The sequence below is a fragment of the Typopeltis vanoorti genome, chromosome 3, assembly GCF_054136105.1.
Source record: "Typopeltis vanoorti isolate ZY-2024b chromosome 3, IOZ_Tvanoo_1.0, whole genome shotgun sequence".
NCBI classification, from domain to species: domain Eukaryota; kingdom Metazoa; phylum Arthropoda; class Arachnida; order Uropygi; family Thelyphonidae; genus Typopeltis; species Typopeltis vanoorti.
In genome coordinates, this window is record NC_143551.1 from 100686130 (window position 1) to 100697592 (window position 11463).

The following is an 11463-nucleotide window of genomic DNA, read 5'->3' on the forward strand; positions in this document are numbered from 1 at the left end:
TGGGTCTAAATAGCATATGAAAAGGGTGGTTTATTTTAATGATGTGTGAATATCCTAGCAACAGTCTCTGGTCATTCCGGTCTGGATAGCCTTCCGTTACTTTTTTTTTTTTTTTTGCACACGACGCCCACCTTTGTGATGAGTAGCCTCTAACAAAGCATTTGGAGCTGCTTTTGGCATTCCGACACGTTCTGTGGGTGGAGTAAACGACAGTGTTGACTCCATGAAGGCCACACGGACTTAATATTAAGTAAATAACAATAAATAACTTCGCGGTTAGATAAAATGTAGTTTAAATGATATTTGGACGTCAATTACAGGCTATTAGGTATGAATTTTAAAGTAAATAGTGTTTAGTCGTGTTAAAAATATTAATGGATAGATGCAAGTCCATTTAAATAGGGCACTTCATTCATCATGGGTCATCAAAGAAGTTACAAATGAATGTTAAAAGGTATACTTACGAAATACTTCGTGTAAATCCATTGTTATTTATTACTTGAAGTCTTGCGTGCAAAAAAAAATAAACTTGCAAACCATAGATGGCTTTGATGAATAAAATATATTTTGTTTGGTGGGGGAAAATAAAATTTTCGTAAAATGAATGTCATCATCTGAATCACGTTTTGTTTATTGCATTTCAAGAATGCAATAATCTATACAATGCATGTCTCATTGCTCATTGTCGGTTTTGTTCATTTCAATTGTGTCACGTGGTGTCATTTCAAAATATTTCCATTTGATTCCATAAGAATTCACGCGACCTAACAATGCTGTCAATTTTAGTATATTTCAATAGCAAACGATAAAAATAATTCAATTGTTATTCAATAAATATTATCTTTATCGGGATTGGAAGACATTAAAAAGATTATTTCAAACGTTTTTTTTTTTTTTTTTAACTTCATTTTGATAATAGTCAGTTTACACAGAACAGTGATATGACCCTCTCGGAAAACAACTCCTTCACGTTTTCATGAATTTATTTCTAAGCCAAGAGACTAATATTATACAACTTCAAAAGGAGAACAAATCCATAATCATACTTAAGTGAATACTATCAATCTGGGAGTCATCGTACTCAAAAGCAGTACGCACAGTCTTATGCAGACACCCCTTTCATACATCAATGTACGTTCCGAAAATGGTACCTCTAACCCCATTACAATTCGAGATGGAGGAGTGGAAAACCTTTTGTGATCCAGAAACAATCCTCGTCAAACAGTTGCATGTCCTAAGGGTAAGTTGCATTTAAAGGTTACTCACATCTTCGATGATATAATCAAATAGCATGGAAGTAGGTGCAAGGTCCCTCTCGGCAAAATGTCGTTAAAAAAAATACAAATTTCATACAAGCCAATTCTGGTATTCCCCTCAAAGTGTGTGAATAAAACAGTAAGAAAAACAACTTAACATTTTATTTTTACAGCATACACAAACACACATACGTACAGCATTTTGAAATTCATCTTATCGTAATTAGTTTTTAAAATACAAGCAAGATGTTTATTTTATTGACAAATTTTTATCCTTCATATTATCTTTATAATTGGACATAATAGAAATTTTGGCCTTAAATACATTAATTATATTTTTCATCTTGAAATATAACCAGTAACATTAACTACACTGATATTTAAATATATCCTTAGAATATACAATGCCCTGTTATGAAGCATCTATCGCTGGGGGCTTTTGCATTAAATTAGCTGCAGATGATGAATGCACAACTCACTGGTATTGAAATCAACAGCATTTCATTATTGGAGCAAGTTGCTATCGCTTTCATTGTGACGTCACCATTGTTCGTTTCAGAGTGAGTTATAGTTCAGCTATTCCATAGTCATTTTTGGACTGCTGGCTCTTACATCAAACATACAGCAGACTATAAATCAAGATTGCGAGATTGGCTTCCTGGTTAGAATGATTGTTACGTCGGAAGAAGCATGGATTTGGCTCCAGATACGGAATTAGTTGTAATTATGACTTCACTGATTGCTGTAATAGGTTAACTAAGAATCTCATCAATAAATTTTGAAATAATTTAAATATCAAAGTTGTAACTTTTAGAGGGTAATTTTCTTTTCGTTTTGTGGGTGGAGGAAACACCACAGAAAACAAACTATTGAAATGCAGTTAATAAATATTTGGAAATAAAAATATGCCTATATATTTAGCAAGTATCGTTATTCATCGAGCGAATTGGCTGAATAAACGTATAGAATGAACGTCAATGTCGTGTGTGCAACGTGTCTGTTCTCTCCTCCTACTGTCCTAGAACTGAGGGTCTATTTTCGTCTGGCCTCTGAAACAAAATTGACTTCAGGCAGAGAGTAAAGAAGGCAGAGCTAACTGATATCATCTGACACACTTTATAATTGTTGTAAATTATGGCTTACATTATCGTGATGGGCTTTCTGGTTTTCACGATAGCATCACTAAAGAAGAAACAAAAAAAGCAAAAATAGATATTTAGGACTTTAATGAGGGTTATACAATGTGTTCAGTTTTTTTAAAGTCCGACAATAAAACAGAATGCCAATGACTATAAATTATTTTCCTAACTACCTATGCACACACACAAAAAGAACTTAATTTACTTTCCTCGTACATATTCTATTGTCTCCACTTCATGTGTGACCAATTTGTTGCAATAAGGAAAAATAGGCTTAGTGATTATATTCGATTCCGGTAATTGATAATACATAGTAGAAAAAATCTTCTGCACAATGCCTCAGCAATGTTCCATAATTCCTATTGAATATAAGTGGCACGGACTCACCTTACTTGGGGACGACACTGCAATGGCATCGCAAAATTATAGTTCATCAATTTGCCGTTAGGTGACGTAATAATCGTTCCTCCCCCACTTATACGTATACTGTGGTAAGATCGTCTCCCCTCCTCTATTTCAACAATGAATGAGTGGGAGTTTAGGTCAAAATCCTTGATAACATAGGAAACTACAGTTTAAATATACAATATAATGAAAAATAATAATAAAAATAACAAGGGAAGTCTAAGTACAAGTCTTTCGGTGCATTATAATACACAGTTTAATGAAAGTTTCTCATAACATCACGTCAACGTGGCCTGGCACTCCCGTTTTCTGCCAACTAACAAGAAATAAGCTTGTTTCTGGAGGTGTGACGTTGAATAGAATAATTTAAGGCATCCATCACGTTCCACACAAGACCTCATTTCTTCTCCAGATGGCGTACTCGTCGCCTCAGGAATCGAGGTTAGTTTCTGGTTTCTTACACTTGTTTATGTCTGCATCTCTTTTTTTTCTACATTGTTGAGAGCTTATGAATGATTAGTTTTTGAGTCGGAAATTTAAGAGCTACGGGAGTAGAATTTGAATGCTAGTAAAATATAAAGCAAAGCTGATCTAGTTTGTAAAAAAAAAAAAAAAAAAAAAAATCTGCATAATTAATATTCCTAGAGATGGCGCTGTGGTCGACCCTAATATAGTTAGACAAGTGCAAAGTTCTGTCATTGCATTATTTATCTCGGTTGTCTTCCTTCACCACTAGACGGCGCCGTACACAATCACCTGTCTCGACGAGATGCCTACGCTCCGTAGACATTCAAATACATTAAAATCACATTTTCTCGTTAGTTCCTCACAACTGGAAGTTATGCATGGAAGCTGTGTAGTCTCCACGATAATGACTGCCTTTTGCTGAACGGCCAGTACGATGCGAATAGTCGGAATAGCGTTCGGGGTCAGCTGCCTGAGCAGACATCACTGGTTGTAAGTTCATCGACTTCCGTGATGGGGTAGACTGGTTGTCAGCTACGAAAGCGCTGTTGACCTCACCTACATTAAAACGAAAAGAGCTTTTAAGAATTAGCAACAACTTCTTTTTTTAAATGTCTTAAACAAAAAATCAAATTAGCGGTGAAACACTTGAACAATACAACAAAAACTATGCCGAGATTCAGTGAACTGTTTGTTGAATGGCTGTGTTAAGTAATATAATAATAATAATAACTCGTTTGTAATACAATAATAACTGGTTTTTTTATGGAACTCCAGAAAGCATTGGATTCGTTAATCGAAACTAGACTATTAAGGAAACTGTGTACATGAAAGAAATTATTACAGGAAGGGGTTATTTATTTTTTCATTATATCCACATTTATTGAAAGGGGTGCCCTTTAGCATTCTCTTCATCTAATGAATTGAGATGAGAATTTAAGGTATACGTGTTGACACAGCTCAGTTTTCTCCACAGATGACATGTCAAGCTAAAAACACATCTCAATAAATCCGCTAAATGCGCTAAGAAATCAAATCTCTTAATAAGATTACACATCATGAAACTGGTGGGAAGATCTCATGTTTGTGCGGACACTTTACTATGATTCATTCAATAATCTAATCTGGATTTCCAAACTTGGATGATATCGCTTGGAATTATGGGGGCAATATATTGATGTATGTTAACTGTGCTTGCTCTTTCGCTGATTCTTCTGAAGCACAGAGAAATAATTAAAAAAAAACAAACTTTTTTTAAATTATGTTTTAGCTTTGTTTGAGACCGACTAACTCGCCATCTGTGGAAATACCTTTAAGCAGGTTTTTGCTAGACGGAACTCGAACCCAGTTTTTCCATCTGAAGGACAAATATGCTGTAATCGCAAAATGCGCTATACAGGTGCTTTGGTAGATGATTTTTAAAAGTATTCTTTAGTTAAAGCTTTCATCATGAAAATTGTAACGACGATCCTTAATTATTGTTGCAATGTACCGATAATAAAACCTCCAGTCCATTTAAACCATTATTCTATTATCGTTATTAGCTCATCGTTTTATTCGCTCTGACCGATCATAACAATAGTGTATAAAACTGATATTAACTGATCATCAATATCAGTTCTGAGTATGTCGTAGACCAACGGGTGTACGAAGTTCAAATTTTGAAAAGCGGAGATCCTCAATAGCATTTTTGTTTGGCGTCATAATAAATATAAGCAAAATATGATGTGCATCATTTTTTTATAATCTTATTTCTTCAAATACTAGACTGTTATAGCAAGATCGAAGATCTATTGTGAAGTTCCTTTGCAGTTTTTGTCCTTGCCTAATCTTACTAAATTAAAAAATAGAAATAAAAATTCAATCACCGCCAATCTACAGGTTTCGTTTGACTGTTTATTCATTACATAAAAACAATTTATTGAGTGGACCTCCTTCCGTAAATGTAGTTTTCATTTTTATTGATTTATTTTAACGCCGTCTGGTGTGTAATTTAATAGCCACAGATACAAATCATCACGAAGCAAACCTCGAAGAGAAAGAAAAGTTAAAGTGCGAGTTTATCGCTTACTCCCAACAGAATTTATTCTTAGCCCCAGTAAAAAAAAAAAAAAATAATAATAATAAAATTAAAATTAAAAACTCTCCAAGACAACTCCCAACTGGTTTGATCAAATGGACTGCTTAAATGAATAGCAATGTAGTCGGATGAAATGTAAAGCAATCAGGAAAGCCCCGAAATAGGTTACTGTCGAAACTGTTCTTCCTGCTCCATTTCTCTCCTAAATTTATGCTCGCTTTTCTGAACACTGTCAAAGCTAAAGTCCTCACGGACTTAAAATAATAAAGTGGGAAAAAAAATCTTCCTTATTTTTTATCGAAGCTACGGGGAACTTAAGTTTCCACACAATAAATTCTACATTTAATATGCGCGATCATAAATAGCTAAATAGGTTGACTTCATTACGAATTACCCCTCAATATTTGCAATCATGAGCAAGCTCCTCCCATCTCGTTCTTCTGAGGAGGAGTAATTGGTTGCATTTTAGCGTTTTAAAAGCTTTCCCAATTTAGAATCATTTCGATCCTTCTTGAAATCTCCTTAACGTTTGAGAAAAACGAAAGTGAGAAGGGCTTTACAAGTATATTCCCAGGGAAACTCACACGGAACTCGTCTCCTAACACTTTTGGAAGGACTCGCATATGAAAAATCAATTTTCATTCTTGGTTATATTAAAAAAGGACAAAGCACGTGCTTAATGGCTGCATGTTTCATTCTTAAAACCGTAGTTCGTATATTTGACAGGTTCTACGTTTTGAAATAGTGGCGAGCATCTAACCGCTGAACTATGGATAGGTCATCTATTTCGTTTTTGACGACGTGGTACACTCAAACAGAAATGTTGGTTACCATGGAAACCATGACAACAATCAGATCTATCTTAGGTGAAACAAGAGATTGTTATGTAGAAAGGCATAAGATAGTTTTTTTTTTTTTTTTTTTAATAAAATTAATATTCTAATTTCGAGCGTATTCGAAACCGAACTTTACGGCACATTGTAGATTTTATATAACTCACTTTACTCGTGATTTATCCTATATAAGACATTTAATAAAAGGAGAAGAAAATTAATTGGAAAGTAGAAATCATCATCATCATCAAATTCCTGCCATGTACCCTCAAGGGATATACAGGATATGACAGTACTACATGAAAAAATTACATCATTACTAACTTCCTATCTACAATTTTCCTACAAATCAGTCTGTTACTTGTCAAGACTCCAACATTATCAGATCTTATATTTCTATCGTCTAAGGCACTTTGTACCGTATCAATCCACCTATATCTTGGTCTTCCTCTGGGTCGTTTTCCTGCCAACCTGGCAGAGAACACTTGTTTTGCTAATCTTTCCTCTCCCATTCTATTTAAGTGACCATACCATCTGAGATTAGCTCTGCTAACGCATTCCTGGATGCTAACAATGTCAAGTTCTTTCCTAATGTCCTCGTTTTTAATATGATATTGCCATTCATGCCATCTGTTCACGCCTATAATCTTTCTCAGAATTCTCATATCTGTGGTTTCTAGTCTTTAGTCAAGTGTTTTACTTCTGACCCAGCTCTCAGATCAATAAGTTAAAACTGGTTTGAACACTGTCTTGTATACAGCTAATTTAGTGTTCCGACTAATTTCTCTCTTATTCCATATGAATTTATTCAATTGACTTCCCACCATACCAGCTTTGCTGATTCTGTTGTCTATTTCTATATTTAATTTACCATCTTCAGTAAAAATCGTGCCTAAGTAGCTGAAATGTTTTACTTGTTCCACAGGTTCTCCATTCACAACACAGTTGACATTTTCAATGATTCTGCCTATGTTTATTGTCTTTGTCTTTTTATTGCTGACCTTCATACTATATCTATTACAACAGCTATTCAATTTAGTCAGAGAATCTTGCAGACTTGTAGCAGATTTATTTAGAAGTATAACATCATCCGCATAAAGCAAAGAGCTGACATTAACATCTCCAATTTTGATATCAGGTTTAATGCCACTTTCCTTCATAATGTGATCCATATAGATAATGAATAACAGAGGGGATAATGTACATCCTTGTCTCACACCAGATTTAACATTAAACCATCTTCCTCTACTTCCTTCAATTCTAACTGCTGACTTACAACTCAAATAAAGACCAAGTATTGCTTGATATAATGCCCCATTGACACCATATAACTGCAGCGTATTGAATAGCTTATCTCTTGGCACCTTGTCATATGCCTTTTCCAAATCGACAAAACTTAAATACAGATCTTTGTTATATTCCCATGCTTTCTCGACTATTTGTCGTAAAGTGAAGATCTGATCCTGACAGCCTCTATTTGGCCTGAATCCAGCTTGTTCTTCACCAAGCTTTTCTTCCACAATTCTTCTCAACCGTTTCTCAAGTATACTTGCATAGATCTTGCCAGGAACACTCAGTAGGAAATACCTCTGTAATTCTCACATTCAGTTTTATTTCCCTTTTTATATATGGGTACTATGAGAACTCTGCTCCAATCATCGGGAATTCGTCCCTCTGTCCAGGCTTTCTGAACTATGCAGTGCAGCCACTGTAAGACTCTTATACCACCACACTTCAGTATTTCTGGTCGAATATCATCTACTCCTGCTGCCTTTCCACATTTCAGGCCTTTGATGGCTTTTTCTACTTCGAGTATGGATATGTATTCCTGACTGCATGCCTGGTCAGTGTTTTTTACCACTGTGCTGTCATTACTGCTTGTTTCATTTAGCAGTTTTTCAAAGTAATTACTCCATACTTCAAGGATATCTTTTTCTCCCATTTTCATGTCACGTTTATCATCTCTAACTCCTTTTACAGCACTCTTTCCTCCATTCCTAAGCTTCTTCAACAACCTCCAGAATATTTTCCCACCTTCTTGATATTTATTTTCTATATTCTTGCCAAAGTCCTCCCATGACTTTTGTTTAGCTAGTTTTACACACTGTTTAGCTTTCTTACATTTGTCTCTGTATTCTGTAAGAGTAAAAGCTGACTTATTTGCCAGGAACTTTTGATATGCTTTCTTCTTTTCCTTCACTGCCTCTTTAACTTCCTGTGTCCACCAGGGAATTCTGATTTTTTTATCCTTGCACACAACCTCACCACATGCCTCTCTGGCAGAATCAATTAATGTTTTCTTCAGAGTTTGCCACTGAATCTCCAAGGTTTGATTCCTGTTCTCAAACTCTTTCATTTTCTTTTCAATAATCTTTGTGTATTTTAGTCTACAGTTCACATCTGAGAGCTGCTCAACTTTTATTCGCTTTAAAACTTTCTTACATGTTATTCTTTTCAATATGAAATTCAATTTTATCCTGCTCAAGACTAAATAGTGATCACTTCCAATTTCAAATCCTCTGTACACTTTGGTATCCTGCACCAGGGAGAAAACATCACTATCAACAATAACATAGTCAATGAGACTTTTCTTATTCCTTGCCTCTTCTCTCCATGTGAATTTGTGCACATTTTTATGTTGGAACATGGTGTTAGTAATAATCAGTCCATGTCCTGAGCAGAAATCCAACAGATATTTGCCATTATTATTAGCTTTGCTCTTTTCTCCAAATTTTCCCAAAATATTTTTGTATGTCTCACAATCATTTCCTACCCTGCTATTTAGATCCCCAACAAGGACCAACTTTTCCTTTTTCATTGTGTCAGTTGCTTTTTCTAAAGCGTCAAAAAATTCCTCCACTTCTACCTTAGTAGAACCTTCTGTGGGACCACAGGCACAAATAAGTCTCATTGTCCAATTCCCCATTCTGATATCTGCCCACATCACTCTACTCGAGATTGCCTGCCATTCAAGAAGATTAGCCTCGTATTTTGTGTTGAATACTATGGCTACTCCTTCTTTTCCTTGATTGTCATTGCCTGAATATAACATTTTGTATTTATTGCTCAGAAAGATCTCACCAGTTTTGGTCTTTTTTGTTTCAGTCACCCCTATTATGTCGATCTGGTACTTATCTAATTCCTCAGCTAGCTCCATTTCTTTGCCATTCAGGCTTCTTACGTTGATAGTACCGATCTTCAACTCTGGTGATGTTGAGTTGGGGGTATGTTTTCAGATTTGTTCCAGTAGCTGACTTTTCGCTGTTCGCCCTGGTTCCCTGGCGAAAACAATGGGGCCTTGTTTAACCGGGCGACGCCCCAGCCGGCATGAAATTTTGTCATGTTGTACCATCATTTTTATTTTGGTTTAACCAATAAGAATACAATTTGGTCGGCTAAATCCCAAATTGCCAGCCCATCCTCGTTCGTTCAGTATCAAAGTAGATACCCAACAGGGTGCACCACGAGAAGGTGAGGATTGGACATTAGGTCAGAAGCCCTGGTCGGTTCTCCGCATTCCTTTAAAGGCTATGTGGAGGTCTCCTCTCAGTTATACAGCTTTGACCCTTAAGCACCCCTTAAGTAGAAATACACTGGAAAATTGCAATATCACAAACAGACTGATACCAGATCAAAAGCTATTTTGGACTTTCGATGTGTAGATAAATCTTTGGAATTCCTTCAAAAAAAAAAAAAAATGCTATAAATAAATCACTAAATCACTCATCGAGTATTGTGTTGAATTCAAATGTCTTACCGACTGGTATTTATAATTCCATTGATGAATTACGTTAAATCAAAATGCCCACACACTAAATTTAAAAAGATAATAAAATTAACTATTCAGGTTTCAAGTGTGCTAATTAAATACTAAAACTTATAAGTTCCCAACCCAACAAACATTAATACCATATCTTGTTTACTGCACTTCTGGGTTTATAGATTAAATGTGTTAAGAGTTACTGGCCCTTAACGAACAGTTTATTATTACCGCAAAAACCAGAGGGCGTTTCATGTTAAGGTAATCATAGTATCATACATGTCCGCAAGGAGATGCGTTTTGCATTAGGGGAGATACTACGGATAGTGATCACAGCTTACTCCACCTTTACCACGATTTGCCCCAGACCTGAAAATACTTCAGGCATAACTTGTCTTACCTGTCTGTTTGCTTACTTGGGAAAAAAGATTAAAAACAAGTTTATAAAGTTGCTTGGTATCTTTAATGTAATCATAATGTTGTTTAAGAAAATTAACAACGTACACGATATAATAACTAAATAGATTTAGTTCTTATATCCAATATTTCGTTAATTGTAAATTGGCATCATCAGGGGAATAATACACCACATCAATACTTGCACCCAAGCACTAAGTCAGTAAGTGAGAATGAACAGGACAAATATAGGAAGACGTATAGTCCTAAATTACGCCATCTATCGGCTTCGACTGAGTTTAATGGAACCATATTTGTTGAGGTTAGAATGATTATTAAGGGAGAAGCAGATTCAAAGAAAAGCTTCTCAAGATGGCTTTTTTTTTTTTTTTTTCCAAGCAGATTCTGTGGCTGGTACTCAAAAGCATGGTCTACTAAACCTGAGTGGCCAAGTGGTAGAAATGGATGTAGCTGTGGTGCTCTGATATCCTAATGTCCTGCCAGTTGTCTACATTGCCAATTTCTTTAGATAACATTATACGAATCATAACCAAAGTTTAAGCTTGAACACCAAGAATGTTAACGTAATGAAAACAGATCAGGTACTTATGTTAATAAACAACACCCCAAAACTGATATTTGAATTAACTAGGCAGATAATAAGAAGACATGACCTCACCTTTGTACATGGATCCTCCTGTTATGTATTGTTCCGGCAAGAGTTTTACGTAGCGAGTGCCCAACACGAATGCGAGGGCGGCTAACACGACACAATCGCAGACACCAATAATGGCCAGGATATAAGCCCAGCGTATTCCGCATTGTCCGACGCTGTAATCATCCGCTTCAGGACCACAAACTTCCCTTACGACGTCCGCATCCCATCCAGCGGGGAAAGTTAATACGCCAACGACCATGCATATAGCTGCACAAAAATAAATAAATAAAATCTCATTGGTGAACGTCATAACAATCTTCATTGCATAATAAAAATCATATCTTAAATGCTATCAAATATTATTTCAAAATTTCCTTTTCAAAGTAATTTGGTAAAAATTAAAGTGCTAATCATATTTGACTAACTGGCTAATTTTCATATCTCTCTCTAGGCGGCGCTGTTATTTTCTCT

General features: G+C 35.6%; 1 long non-coding RNA gene across 1 annotated transcript; it reads right to left on the minus strand.

The window, feature by feature from the left end:
• Nucleotides 1-1403: 1403 nt before the first annotated feature.
• Nucleotides 1404-11254, minus strand: LOC150108425 (uncharacterized). Its single transcript, XR_016550655.1, has 2 exons — nucleotides 11009-11254; nucleotides 1404-3818 (listed from the first exon to the last, which is right to left on the minus strand). It is a non-coding gene; the product is annotated as an uncharacterized LOC150108425 (long non-coding RNA).
• Between the last annotated feature and the right edge of the window lie 209 nt (nucleotides 11255-11463).